Source organism: Schistocerca cancellata, chromosome 5 (assembly GCF_023864275.1).
Source record: "Schistocerca cancellata isolate TAMUIC-IGC-003103 chromosome 5, iqSchCanc2.1, whole genome shotgun sequence".
Lineage (NCBI taxonomy): Eukaryota > Metazoa > Arthropoda > Insecta > Orthoptera > Acrididae > Schistocerca > Schistocerca cancellata.
The window spans coordinates 524,551,510-524,567,389 of NC_064630.1; the positions used below are offsets into that span (position 1 = coordinate 524,551,510).

At 48.6% G+C, this 15,880-nt stretch overlaps 1 protein-coding gene across 1 annotated transcript in view; it reads right to left on the bottom strand.

Moving 5' to 3' along the window:
• Positions 1-15,880, bottom strand: part of LOC126187489 (copine-8-like) — a 160,262-nt gene that overhangs the window by 29,825 nt on the left and 114,557 nt on the right. The gene's annotated exons all lie outside the window — the stretch shown is intronic.

The window sequence follows — 15,880 nt, forward strand, 5'->3', positions numbered from 1 at the left end:
GCATGCACGAGATTCGGCTTAAATACCGTGACTGCACCTGGGCTCTTCAAGTAGTTGTGTACTCAACTGATGACGGCCGGACGTCTCTGGGACGAAATATCATGACAGAATGTCGACGGCATCCGGCTGCATACCCGGAAATTATTAGAATATGAGACAGGCGAAATACCCTCGGACTTTAAGAAGAATATAATAATTCCAACCCCAAAGAAAGCAGGTGTTGACAGATGCGAAAATTACCGAACTGTTAGTTTAATAAGTCATGGCAGCAAAATACTAGCGCGAATTCTTTACAGACGAATGGAAAAACTAGTAGAAGCCGACCTCGGGGAAGGTAAGTTTGGATTCCATAGAAATATTGGAACACGTGAGACAATACTGACCCTATGATTTATCTTAGAAGCTAGATTAAGGAAAGGCAAACCTACATTTCTAGCATTTGTAGACTTAGAGAAAGCTTTTGACAATGTTGACTGGAATACTCTCTTTCAAATTCTGAAGGTGGCAGGGGTAAAATACAGGGAGCCGAAAGGCTATTTACTATTTTTACACAAAGCAGATGGCAGTTATAAGAGTCGAGGGGCATGAAAGGGAAACAGTGGTTGGGAAGGGAGTGAGACAGGGTTGTAACCTACCCCCGATGTTATTCAATCTGTATATTGAGCAAACAGTAAAGGAAACAAAAGAAAAATTCAGAGTAGGAATTAAAATCCATGGAGAAGAATTCAAACTTTGAGGTTTGCCGATGACTTTGTAATTCTGTCAAGAGACAGTAAAGTACCTGGTGGAGCAGCTGAACGGAATGGACAGTGTCTTGGAAGGAGCTTATAAGATGAAAATCAACAGAAGCAAAATGAGGATAATGGAATGTAGTCGAATTAAATCGGGTGATGCTGCGGGAATTAGATCAGGAAATAAGAGGCTTAAAGTACTAAATGAGTTTTGCTATTTGGGGAGCAAAATAACTGATGATGGTTGAAGTAGAGAGGATATAAAATGTAGACTTGTTAATGGCAAGGAAAGCGTTTCTGAAGAAGAGAAATTTGTTAACATCGAGTATAGATTCAAGTGTGCAGAGGGTGGTGCGCACTGAAATGATCAAGTAGTAGAAAAGGAGGTGGAGGGGGGGGGGGGGAGGAGGGGGGGGGTAACTGCTGTATTAAGGTGGGTATCTTAAGAGAAGTTTAGTGCCTGCCTGGAAGTAAATAAATGTCACAAGTTGTGACGGCTGGAATAGTCTGCACTTGCACCACTACTGCTTCCATCATGGTAAGGAGTGGAATTCACTCTGACTAAATCTTTGCACGCATATGTCAGACCCCTCTAGTTGAAGAGAGCTTTAAAACAACCTATAATCAAACAAGTGTGTCAGTGCATAAAACAGCCATGGTCTAGAGTGAGAGAAGATTGGTTGGTTGGTTGAGGTTTAAGGGACCAAACAGCAAGGTCATCAGTCCCTTGTTTCAAATAGGCTCCATTCCGCTAATGGGACATCTCAGTAAAGTCAGAAAAAATAAAATGGAAAAAGGTAAAAACGTAAAAGGGCAGTCATGTTGTCATTGGTAAAACACAAAATGAGGGAAGTCGGCAAGAGCAGTATGGCAAGACCACCTGTGACGTAAAAGGTACAACTGCTAGAATGTAGAAAGTACGTATGGGAATAGAAAGACTAACCAAGCCTTAAAAAAAAAGGGTAAAAACAGTAAAAGGGGAAGAAAAGAGGCTGTCGGTCAGGGAGGGGAATCGGGAATCTCCGAACACTGCTTACAGTGGGAGACACCCAAACACTCACCCGCCCTGCCCCAACACCAGAGAGAGATTAAAAACCTTAAAACTGAGAATAAAAACCACTTTCCCAGAGGAAACCAAGAACCAGAGAGACCATCTGGGAATCGTCAGCCAACATCAAAGGTAAAGTGCAGGGGAGTCTGTACTTAGCACGCAGAGCCAAAAGAAGGGGGCATTCAACCAAAATGTGGGCTACTGACTGGAAGGCTCCACAACCACATAGTGGGGGTGGCTCATCACTCAAAAGAAAACCATGGGTCAGCCTGGTATGGCCAATGCGGAGACGACACAGTGTGGTCGAGTCCCTTCGGGAGAGGCGAAAGGAAGAACTCCACGGGCCTGGTGTCACCTTAATTGCACAAAGTTTATTACACAGGGGAGTAGCCTCCCAAGAATTGGCCCATGACTGTGCGAAGCGGGATTTCATGTGAAGCCGTAAATCCGCTGCAGGAGGGGTTACAGAAAACAGGGGGTAAGTAACTGCTCCCCAAGCCAAACGATCAGCGAGCTCATTATCCGGGATACCCACATGGCCAGGGACCCAAAGGAAGTCAATGGAACAAGCAGCACGGTGAATATCAGCGAGATGGTCATGGATGGCAGAGACCAAGGGATGGCGCGAAAAACACCGGTCAATAGCAAGAAGGCCACTCATCAAGTCCGTACATAACAAAACCCGGTTGTGTTGGGACTGTTTAATAAAGGTAAGGGCCTGGGAAATTGCCATCAATTCCGCAGTAAACACCCCACATGTAGGTGGCAGCAGATGACTTTCCGTTCCAACAGAGGATGTGAAGGCATACCCCACATGATCAGCAGATTTAGAGCCATCAGTGTAAAAAACAACAGCATCCCAAAACTCCCATAAAATTTGGCGGAAAAAGGAACGGAACACCACTGGGGGGATGGAATCTTTCGGACCTCGGTGGAGATCCATCCGAATTCGAAGCCGAGGAACTAACCAAGGAGGGGTAGAGGGGAGGGAGCGAGGAAGACAGGACAAAGAAGGAAGCTGAAAATCACGGCAAAGAGACGCAAGGCGCAGCCCAACCGGTAAACCCGCCCGAGGGTGGGAGTCGGGTGGGTGACGTCCATGGTCTGGGAACAGGATAGAATAGGAAGGGTGAGTGGGAGAGGAACGGATAGTGAATGCATAAGACACCAGAAGCTGGGACCGCCGAACAGAAAGGGGGAGGGGGGGATCCCAGCTTCAACCAGGAGACTATCAACAGGGCTAGTAGGGAAGGCACCGGTGGCCAAACAGATTCCACGATGGTGGACTGGATCCAGCACGTGCAGTGTGGAAGGAGCAGCTGAACCATAAACTTGACAACCATAGTCCAAGCGAGACAGAACTAGAGCACAATAAAGACTGAGGAGGAGGGAACGGGCCGCACCCCAAGAGGAGTGGGCAAGGAAGCGAAGGACATTGAGTTTACGGAAACATCCTAACTTCAGGAGTCTGATATGGGGCAGCCAAGTGAGCTTGTTGTCGAAAAGAAGACCCAAGAAACTAAACTGTGGGACCACAAGCAATCTTTGTGCAGCGAGATAGAGCTCTGGATCAGGGTGGATCGTAGTACAGCGACAGAAGTGGACCACTCGCGATTTTAAAGGAGAGAATTGAAACCCGTGTGAGAGGGTCCATGCAGAGGCACGCCGTATAGCTACCTGGAGCTGCCGTTCTGCAGATGCCATCGAGGAGGAACTAATCCAAATGCAGAAATCATCCACATACAGGGCAGGGGTGACCAAGGGACCGACAGAGGCCACAAGTCCATCGATAGCAATGAGGAAAAGAAGGACACTCAAAACAGAACCCTGTGGGATGCCCGTCTCCTGGGTCCGTGGAGAACTAAAAGCAGTACCAACTCGGACTCTGAATGACCGATGGATTAGGAACTGGCGGATAAAAATCGGGAGTGGGCCCCGAAGACCCCACTGATGAAGGGTAAGTAAGATGTGATGGCGCCTGGCCGTGTCATAGGCCTTGCGAAGGTCAAAAAACACTGCAACCAAATGGCGGCGCTGGGAAAAAGCCTGCCGGACTGCGGATTCCAAGCGATTGGAGACCGTCCCTCTCGAAAGCCACACTGGTAAGGGGACAATAGATCCCGAGATTCGAGGACCCAATTGAGCCGACGGGCTACCATCCGTTCAAGTAACTTACAAACAACATTGGTCAAACTAACTGGCCGATAGCTGTCAACAGATAGGGGGTTCTTACCAGGCTTAAGGACAGGAACCACAATGCTATCCCTCCACTGAGAAGGGAAGTCACCCTGGAGCCAGATACGGTTAAACACCTGAAGAAGATGTCGCCGTTGTGGAGCACTGAAATGTTGAAGCAGTTGGTTATGAATGGAATCTGGGCCAGGGGCCGTATCATGAGAAGAAGATAGAGCAGAAAGAAATTCCCATTCAGTAAAAGGTTCGTTGTAAGATTCTGACTCACAAGGGGTGAAACATAAGGTGGAAGCTTCAGCCCGCTGTTTTTGATGAAGGAAAGCCGCTGGATAGGAGGCTGACGCTGATGCCACTGCAAAATGGGTCACTAGATGTTCTGCAAGAACTAATGGGTCCGTACAAATGCCATCTGTGAGGTGAAGGCCTGCGAGGGTGGACTGCCGATGGCAACCTTTGAGAGAGCGAAGTGTAGCCCATACCCGTGACAGAGGGACAGTAGAACCAAGGGAAGAAACGAATCTTTCCCAACATATCCGCTTGCTCTGTTTGATTAAATAACGGGCTTTAGCACGAAGGCGTTTAAAAGGTAGTAAGGCTGGCTACGGATGGGTGCCTCTTAAAGTGTTGCAAAGCTCGACGGCGATCACGGATGGCAATGGCAATAGCCGTACTCCACCACGGGACTTGCCGGCAATGAAATGGTCCAGATGAGTGCGGGACAGCAAGGCTAGCAGCGCGAACAATCGCGTCAGACACGTCATGTAGGACGTCATCAATACAACCCGACAAAGAGGGAGAAAACGCGACCTGTGCAGTGTATAGAGGCCAATCGGCGCGTTGGAAAGACCAACGAGGCAACCTGTCCATCGGGGAGCGGGAAGGGAGCGTGATAATCAACGGGAAATGGTCACTATCACACAGGTCGTCGTGTGGCGACCAGTGTAATGAAGGGAGGAGAGAGGGAGAAGATAGAGAAAGATCAATGGCAGAAAAGGTACTATGACCGGCACTGAAATGAGTAGGGGAGCCATCATTAAGAAGGCACAGGTCGTGGTCTGCAATAAATTGGTCTATAAGAAGACCTCGTCTAGATGGAAAGGCACTGCCCCACAAAGGATGATGAGCATTAAAATCCCCAAGGAGGAGGAAGGGAGGAGGAAGTTGCTGAAGAAGGGCAGTTAAGGTAGCAGGTGTAAGAGTCCTGTCAGGAGGGAGATAAAGATTGCAAACTGTGATTGCAGAGTCGAAGTGGACCCTAACAGCAACCGCTTCCAATGTAGTTTGAAGAAGAATCCACGTGCTAGCAATGTCTGTACGGACCAATGTACAAACGCCACCAGAAGCCCGCAGGGGTCCGACCCGATTTCGACAGAAAACACGGAACCCACAGAGGGTCGGTGAGTGAGCATCAGTAAAATGAGATTCCTGGATAACCACACAAGCTGCAGAGTAGGATGAAAGAAGGGATTTCAATTCCGGAAGGTGACGATAGTATCCATTACAATTCCATTGGAGAACCACAGAACGATGGTTTAAATGGGGGCTGAACACTTTAAATCCAGTCATACCGTCGGGTCCCCACCCGTCACCGACAAGGAGGGGGCGACATCCATGAACGACAGGTCAGAATCCGGTTGTGAAGTCGGGGAAGGGACCTCTGGTGACACCAGAGGCTCCTTGTCCCGGGACTTATGTTTCTTCTTCCGTTCAGGCTGAGATCGAGGAGGGCTGTGTGGCATGAAGGAGCCAGCTGCAGCAAGATCAGGAACAGAAAGAGACCGGGCGACCTGGGGGCCGACAGACTGCGGCTCTCACGGTCGTCATGCGGCAGCAGACCTTTGGCCTGGAAGGTGCCGGGAAGGGGCATCCCGGGAGAGGCGCCCTTGACCGGCAGACGCCGAAGGAGTGGGACACTTCTCCGGCTGGGGAGGGGGAGCAGCGCCCATAGGAGAAGGTGTGGGAGCCGCAGGGGAGGGGGGGGGGAGGAGAGGGGTCCGGGATAGGGGTAAGGAAGGGGGAGGAAGGGGTGAAGATGTAACCAAGGCGTAACTAGATGTCATGGACACAGGGTGGAGTCGTGCTTATTTCTTACGGGCCTCTGTGTAGGTTAAACGATCGAGGGACTTATACTCCTGTATCTTTTTTTCCTTCTTATATACTGGGCAATCTGGTGAACGTGGAGAATGACTACCATGACAATTTACACAGACAGGAGGGGGAACACAGGGACTCCCCTCATGGAGTGGACGTCCACAGTCACCACAGAGAGGGGCCTGTGAACAGCGGGAAGACGTGTCCAAAACGCAAGCACTTAAAACACCTCATAGGAGGTGGGATGTACGGCTTCACATCACAGCGATAGACCATAATCTTAACTTTCTCAGGGAGGGTATCCCCTTCAAAGGCCAGGATAAAGGCACCAGTATCAATACGATTGTCTTTAGGACCCTTCTGAACACGCCGAACAAAGTGAACACCCCGCCGTCCGAGATTGTCCCGAAGTTCCTCATCAGTTTGAAGGATGAGGTCCCTGTGAAAAATCACACCTTGTACCATATTTAGAGACTAGTGGGGGATAATGGACACAGGTATTGTGCCAAGATGGGCACAGGTACGAAGGGCCGCAGATTGGGCAGCTGAAGCAGTTTTTATCAGCAATGAACCCGACCGCATCTTGCTCAGGGAGTCCACTTCGCCAAACTTGTCTTCAATGTGTTCCACAAAGAATAGAGGTTTGATATTGGTGAAAGTATCTCCATCAGTCCTGGTGCAAACTAGATAACGGGGGAAAGGTTTTGCCCCTAGCCAACGGGCCTGACCCTCTTCCCAGGGGGTAGCCATGGAAGGGGAGGCCGAAGGGGCAAGAGAAGCAGCACTTGAGGAATCAGTTCCACGCAGAGAGACGGCCGCAGAAGAACGGCCAGAGTTCTGGACCTGTATGCGTTTCATTTGCATAGCGTCCACCCTCATATCACCCACTCCGATCAGGGGCTCTCCTCACGGGCGCCACCCAGCCACAGCAAGGGCCGTCTGGCACGGCGGCCATTGCCGGGAGTTCCGATGCTCCAGGATGACGAGCAACCACTCCAAGGCATGCATAAGGAGGTCACAGCTCAGGTACCAGAAGTGTGATCCCTGTGTGTTCAGGGGGCTCAACCAAAAGGGTACATAGCGACCCCACCACATGGGCTGGCTACCGTGCTGGCTATGCACCCTAGTATCAGACGACGACGTGAAAGAAAAGGTGGAATGGACTAGGAGGGCGCACGTCGGAGACACTAGGTAAGGTGCTCTTCCCCAAATGGCTCACACTACGGAGGAGAAATTTTGTAATGGAGGTCAAACCCCAGAGGGGGACCAACGAATGCCAAAAGGAGGAGATGATTATGCAACAAAGCCGAATTGGAAAACCAACAGAACCAGGAGGATAGCGGGGGCCAACATAAACAAGGACACCAAGAGAGGGAGAGGAGAGGGCAAGGGGAAAGGAGCATGGAGGGGAAAGGAGGGGAAGGGAAAGGAAATGCAGCCCTGGAGAGAAAGGAGGCTGCAATGGCTCGGGGCCCCGTGCTCGCCACGCATGTATCCACAAAAGAGTTGTGGACCCCCTGGTGGGAGTGAGAGAAGACATTTTGTTAAATCTATCAAAGAGTGTGGCATAAGTAATGCTCTTTGCTCTTGCCATCTTATATATGAAGATGACAACAATGATGATGAAGAGGAAGAAGAAGAAGAAGAAGAAGAAGAAGAAGGACTTCAGATGATGATTTTGGTTGGTTGGTTTAAAAGAGGTGGGGAATGGAACATACTATGAGGGCATCGGTCCCTTGTTCCCTGTAAAATAGTTACACAAGGCAAAGAAGAAAAGAGGACAAAACAGAAAAAGAAAACCCCAGAGAGAAGCAAGAAACAGGTAGAAGGGGTAAATGAAAGAGAGCAGATGACTCTGGCTGGCCAACCATGAGAATAAAAGGAAAGCCAGCCACTCTGCAACACATTAAAACATCCACCCTAAAAGCATTAGAGTGGAGAACACAAAGTGACAAAGGACATACACTAAAACTTATAAAGAATGATAAAACCCACAGTCACATATAAAACTTAACACTAAATCAGCTGATTAGGCGTTGTCAGCTAAAATTAATGGCAACAAGTCCGGTAACTGAATAGTCCGTCGTAGGGCAGCCAAAAAAGGACAGCTCACCAAGATATGGGTCACTGTCAGCCAGGTGCCGCACTGACACTGAGGTGGGTTATCACAGTGCAGGAGGTAGCCGTGTGTCATCCAAGCATGGCCAATGTGGAGCTGGCAGAGAACCATAGAGTCCATGCCAGAGGCCCGCATGGAGGACTGCCACACATTCGTACTCTCCTTAATGGCACACAGTTTGTTGTGCATGTTGAGGTTATGCCACTACGTCTCCCAAAACCACAAAACCTTGTGGCACAATACTGCACGCAGGTCAGCTGCGGAGAAGCCGATCTCCATAAGTGGTTTCCACATAGCCTCTCTGGCCAGGCTGTCAGCAATTTCATTGCCTGGGATTCTGACATGACCTGGGATCCAAACATCACTGAACGACCGGACTTGTCCAGGGCACAGATGGACTCCTGGATGGTCGCTACAAAAGACAACGAGGGTAGCACTGGTCGATAGTTTGTAGGCTGCTTAAGGAGTCGGTACACAGAAGAAACGACTCCCCAGGGCATAAACGGATGTGCTCAAGAGCATGATATATGGCTTCCAGCTCTGCAAGGAAAACACTGCAGCCATTTGGCAAGGAAAGCTGTGCAATACATCCTCCATGACCATCAGCCACTGAGCGGTGTGTGTAAAACAGTTTGTGGCCTCGGTACATGTCAAGAATCAAGAGGAAGTGGCAGCAGAGAGCCGTGGGGTTATTAGACCTTAGGGCCATGTGAAATGTCCAGTTGAAACCGCAGCCTAGGTGTACACCATGGAGATGTACGTGAATGGACCTGAAGCATAGGTGGTAAAGGTAAGGACTCCAGATCGGAAAGAAGGGATTGGACACTAACTGCATTTGTAAGCCCTGACCTGTGCCGTCGATGCGGGAGATTAACCAGCATGGGAGGGGAAATGAGATGGTGATTCGAATGCGCAGGAGAAATACAAACATGTGCAACGTAACTGGTCAGCAACTGTGCATGCCTCACCTGCAATGGAGGGACTCCAGCCTCTGTAAGGATGCTGGTCCCTGGACTTGTTCTAAAGGCTCCTGTCGCTAGGTGAATGCCACAGTGGTGCACTGGGTCGAGTAAACACAATGTTGAGGGCGCCGCCAAACCATAAACCAGATTCCCAAGTCGAGGCAGTATTGCACAAGGGCTCTGTAGAGCTGCAGCAGCTTAGAGCAATCTGCAACCCAGTTTGTGTTCCTCTGGCAGCAGAGGGCATTGAGGTGCTGCCAGCACTTCCGCTTAAGCTGACGAAGCTGAGGAAGCCAAGTCAACTGGGTGTCAAAAACCAGTCCTAAGAATCGATACGTCTCCACTACAGTAAATGGATCATCATTGAGGTAAAGTTCTGGTTCTGGATGAACGGTATGACCTCGACGGAAGTGCATAACAAACGACTTTGAGGCCGAAAACTGGAAACCATGGGCTAGAGCCCACGATTGTGCCTTGTGGATAGCTCCCTGTAGGTGCCGTTCAGCAACACCAGTACTGGTGGAGCAGTACGGAATGCACAAGTCGTCTGCAAACAGTGAAGGTGGGACAGACAGCCCTACAGCTGCTGCTCGACTACTAATGGCCACTAAAAAGAGAGAGACACTCAAAGAGCCCTGTGGGACCCCATTCTCCTGGATATGGGGGTACTATGGGAGGCATCAACTTGGACACGGAAAGTACGAAGCAACAGGAAATTTTGGATAAAAATCGGGAGCGGGCCTCCGAGACCCCACTTGCATAATGTGGCAAGGATATGATGTTGCCACGCCGTGTCACATGCTTTTCCTAAACCAAAAAAGACGGCAACCAGGTGTTGGAACCTGGAAAAGGCTATTCGGATGGCAGACTTGAGGGACACAAGATTATCAGTGGTACAGTAACCCTGGCGGAAGCCGCCCTGACAGAGCCAGTAGGCCACGTGACTCCAGGACCCAACCCAACCACCGACACACCATACGTTCCAGCAGCTTACGAATAACGTTGGTGAGGCTGATGGGCCGATAGCAATCCACATCACGCTGGTTTTTACCAGGTTTGAACACCAGAATGATGGTTGCTCTCCTGTCATTGTGACGGAAAGACACAATCGCATCAGATTTGGTTGAAGATGTCTAGGAGATGTTGCTTGCAGTCAGATGAGAGATGTTTAATCATCTGACTGAGTCCGATCCGGCCCAAGAGCTGTGTCGGGGCAATGTGCAAGGGCACTGTGGAGCTCCCACTCCGTAAATAGGGCATTTTAGGATTCACTGTGGTGCGTAGTGAATGACAGGACATTTTCTTCCACCCACCATTTTGAGAGTGCCAAAGGCTGGGGGGTAATTCTCCGCTGCAGAGGCTCGAGCATAGTGCTCAGTAAAGTGCTCGGCAATCGCGTTTGCGTTGGTAGATAACATGCCATTTATGTTAACGCCAGGAACACCTGTTGGGGTCTGGTACCCGAAAAGGTGATGTATGGCACCCAGTGGTTGAGACATATCTTTCCCAAGACTCCTGCTTCCGTCATTTGATAAGTTGGCGAACGTTGGCATGGAGCAGTTTAAATGCTATGAGTTGCTCTAGGGTGGGGTGCCACTTATGCTGCTGCAGAGCTTGCCGACACTCCTTAATTGCTTCAGCGACTTCCGGGGACCACAAAGGGACTGCCTTTCGCCGGAGACACACTACAGAGCAAGGGATTGCGTTTTCTGCCACAGAAATAGTTGTTGCAGTCACCTGCTCGACCAGCACATCGATGTTCTTGTGTGGTGGAGATTCATCGGGGACAGCAGAGGTGAAAGGTTTCCCAGTCCGCCTTGTTTAAAGCCCACCTGGGCATGCGTCCATGGGCCTGATGCTGGGGCAGTGACAGAATGATGGGGAAGTGGTCACTACCACACAGGTTGTCATGTGCTCTTCAGTGGATAGATGGGAGAAGTCCTGGGCTACAAAATTGATAAATTAATGGCCGAGTAACTACCATGAGCCACACTGAAATGTGTGGCGGCCCCAGTATTTAAGAGGTAGAGGTCAAACTGAGACAGTAAAGTTTTGACATCTCTGCCTCGGCCAGTAAGCACGGTGCCACCCCACAAGGGGTTATGGGCCTTAAAATCTCCCAAAAGTAGGAAAGGTTTAGGGAGTTGATCGATCAGTGCAGCTAATACATTCAGGGGTACTGCAAAATCCGGAGGAAGATATAAATTGCACACAGATATTTCCTGTGTTATCCTTATCCAGACAGCCACAGCTTCAAGAGGGATTTGAAGGGGTACAGTTTCACTACAGACTGAGTTTAGGACATAAACGCAAACTCCATCTGACACACTATTATAGTTGCTACAGTTCCGTAGTATCCCTTATAGGCACAGAGGGCAGAGGTCCGCATTGCCAGGAACCAGGTTTCCTGGAGGGAAATGCAGAAAGCATGTGTAAAGCTTAACAGTTGCCGTAGCTCAGCCAGGCGATGGAAAAACCGCCACAAATCCACTGGAGGATGCTATCGTGAGACTGGGAAGACAAGGAACATTGAATGAGGCAGTTTACACCTCAGGGTCACCTGCTGTCACCGACGTTTTGCCTGATCAGTCTATATCCATTGTGTCTGAGAGTCCAGCAAGACCTAGGTCCTCAGCAGACGGCAGAATCTCCACCTCATTTGCAGGCACAGAGCTTGTAGTAGTGGTGGTGGTGTGGGTGCCACCGGAATTGCCTCGATCCTGGCGACCTTTTCCAATGTCTCTCGCTGCTCCTTGAGTTTCCCTGGCTGGGAAGACTTCAATGATTCAGTCTCCAGCACTGAGGATGAGCGTGAAGTCCTACGACCAGCTGCTTTTGGGGTCTTTAGCCACTGGCGGGCGTAGTCTTTCCCACTAGCAGAAACCTGGGAAGGGAATGACCCAAGGGACCCGTTCCTAGCAAGAGAAGCTGAAGAAGACTTAGGCTTCTCCAGTTCAGAGGTGGGGACTGATATCCCTGATGGTTGGGGGGTGTTGCTGCCAAAGTAGGTCGTGCAGGAGCAACAGGGAAGGAAGTGCCCCCCACTGTAAAGGGGGCAGGTATTGTCTTCTGGTTCTGAGAGATGACAGGATTGCGAAGAACTGATGGGGCGTCAACTATTCTCATAGCGGCAGTGTAGGAGGTGGTCATAGCCACAGGATGTAGGAGCTCAATTTTCCTCTTAGCCCCAGTGTAGGTCTTATATTCCATGATTTTCCTCTCTTTCTGTGAAATCCTGCAGTCTGGAGAACAAGGTGAATGATGCTCTTTGCAGTTGATACAGAAAGAAGGTCCCTGTGGAAAATAGCACCCTGGACCATATTGGCATGATGGTAACAGAAACATCCCCCAACTTGTCACAAGCGAGTAATGCCCATGACTGGGCAGCTGATACTGTTTTCATCAAGACTGACCCGGAGCACATTTCGGACAAGCCCTCCACCTCCCCAAACTTGTCCTCCCAATGCTCCACAAAAAACTGAGGCTTCATGGACATGAAAGATTCCCCATCAACTCTCGTACATATGTGGTACCGGGGTGAGTAAGCTTCACATGGTTGGCCAGGGAGGGGAATGATTTGGGGTCATACTTCTGTGTGCTGAAGTTAGACTTTGACCGCTTAGAGACTGCTGGCGGCGGACTACCAGCAAGAGATGACGTACTGTGTTTCATGGCATGTCATCCGCCCTGATGCCACCCACTCTGACCAGAGGCCATCCCCACAGGTTCCACCGAGACTCAGCAAGGGCCACCTGACAGGATGGCCATTGCCGGGAGTCCCAATGCCCCAGGGAGATGGACATCTACTCCATGGCATAAATGGGGAGTTAATGGCACAGGCGTAAGCAGAGCAATCCGTGTATTGTCAGGGGGCTACAACCGACAGAGCACATGACGGCCCCAACGGACTGACCGTGCTCGATATGAGGTGCTAAGAAGACCATTGTCATCGTTGGTGCAGAAACCAGCGCTGCATAGTGCATGGTGGAAAATGCACCCAGGATGGTGTCCTCAATCAAGAGATGGAGAATGACAGGGTGTATACAGGGACAAGGAAAAAAAATTCCCGGATTATTCCCGGATTTCTCCCGGATATCCCGTTTAAAAAATATGCTTTTTCCCGGGCGACCTACTGTCACTTAGCACAGAAAAAGCTCCCTCGGAACTGTAAAACTTATCAATCCTTCGAATGGTTAACGTTTTATATAATCGCGTAGAACTTCCCGGAAAAAAAGAAAAGCCGGAGCAGAGAAGTTTTGGAAAGACCTTTGATTTGCAGCAACATATACGCTGCATATTTTCGAATTACGAAAGTATAAATTCGAATTGCACCAAACACAGCTTGTTAGTTTCCGGAGCGTTGCAACCGAGGTTGTGATGTCCTTTTGTAAGCGAGTCATATCTCAAGCCACGAGATCTCGCCAGCCGATGACAGCAGCTATTCAGAGCATAGGACACGTGTTATAGTCAGCCACTAGCAAGATTACTGGTTACATAGCGCGAACACACAAGAGGAAAAGTTAACGGTTTACATTAATGTACACAGTACCGTATATCTACAAGAAAAGCTAAGCTTTCACGTGTAATATTGTTCTTTTTTTGGTGTGATATACTTTACGATACATCACACAAATGTGCCAGTAAATTTAAAATTGTGACATAAATGCCTCGGCTCGAAATTCTTGAAGTGGCTGGTCCTCAAACTGTTCAGTTTCGAACGCTCTGTGATTTAGATATCCATCCCACTTTCACACACGTAACATAATTCATCTTGCGTAAAAAGAAATTTACTTTGAAAGTAACGCTTTTCTAACCACCGTTCGCTATACTGTTAGTTATAGGTTCGATTTACCAGTTGCCAGAGAGCGCCAAAAACGAATTATTGTGCGTGTGCAACTGCAGTGGTGTAGGAAGCCCGCATGTTCGTGTGTATAAAGCACTAAGAGAGCTTACACTACACCATAAAAGAAACAGGGCATCAGAGGATACTCCAAAAGGCATCAAAATTTCGTGAATCATACTAAAATGCATAATTCGGCTTGAAGTGCACATTTGTTTTTTCCAGATTCACAATGAAGTAGGTCCCATCTGATATTAAGCTTTTCAGTGTGGTTTTTGGGATGTAAATTTTCTTGGAGTACCAGTACTCTACGATCTCATGTTTGGTTCTTTATTATGGCATAATGCCATACATGGCAGAAGATGATAACGTGCACCTGAAATTCACCGAACAGTTGTAAGTACCCAAAATTGTTAAATGAAACACTTCGTTTCAAATAAAATGATTGCCTCAGAGGAATTTCTTTAACAAACTTGCAAAAATAACTTCATTCTTCTGCAAGGCGATTAATGCTTGACTGCTACTAACTTGGAAAGAAAATAAAATCAGAAACTGAAATTAATAATATATTTTTGCCCTCTGTAATTATGTGAATGCATTTTAATTCACTTGATAGCTCCCGGCCACAGAAATCCGTTTTGTTTTCATTTGGCGTAGGAGCTGTACACGAAGAGAAGCAGCGAAATCACTTAACGTAAACACGGGTCACGTGGAGACTAACCCCCTCCCCACTACAACTCAGACAACTCTGTGCAAGCGCGAATCTGGCAGCTAGGGCGCGGGAGAAAAATTTTTCTCGTTTGCATCTGGCTGCTTGCTGCTACTACCGATGCAGCTAACAGCCAAACTTCAAGAAGCGGGAAGCGAGAGAAGGTACTGCTTATACGCGAGTCAAATGCGCATGCGCAACAGACCGCTGGCAACTGGTCAAACGAACCTAATGTGAACAGTTGTGACGTCATGCTCATAGAAAGCAGTTTATTGTTACGAAGAATTACAGTCTGCGCCCTACGGCCTTTAACATTTTTTGCTATCTGTAGACGCTTGTGCGTGCACGGTGTTTTGTTGTCGTAAAATGCACATTTCCTTTGCCACTACAGTTTTATTTTTTTCCCTCTCGTTTATATTTTATTGCTGCAGTATCATTCTCCAGTAGCAGGATACAATAACATTCTTTGCTAGAGAATCAATTCTGCAGTCAAAACTACAAAAATGTAACTGAAAGCTAAAACAATGAAAAATTCCCGGAATTCCGAAAAATTCCCGGGTTTTTCCCGGTTTTCTCCCGGATGAAAAAATTCCCGGGTTTTTCCCGGAATTCCCGGGTCGTATACACCCTGAATGAGTGGGACTGCAGTGCGACGATGAGAAAGTGGGCTGAAGATCTCAATGCATGATGGACACAATGCACCATGTAAGGCGCCTTTCCCCAATTGACTCGCTCTTCGGGAAAATTTAAAAAAGATGTAGGTCGAACCCGACAGGGGACCATCACTAATGGCTGAAGCCCGTGAGACTCCTTTTAGTCGCCTCTTACGACAGGCAGGAATACCTTGGGCCCATTCTAACCTCTGGACCCACAGGGCGAGATTATTTTCAGTGCCTGCCTGCCAGCCAGCTGTGTTTTGAATGACTTTCTGCTCACTCTCTCTTCCCTGTCCAAACTCTCCTAACACATTTTTCTTTCCTCTTTGAAACAGGGACATATTATTCTGAAATCCAGGAGAGCTGCAATTAATTTTTGGGTGTTTATCAGCAGTGCCTCTGTAATCACCAACTCCGATGACAACAACAACAACAACAACAACATAAAATACTCAGTTATACATACTTGACATGGCTGAATCGCAGGAAAATCGTCACAATCACAAACATAGCTACACTAAAACCAAT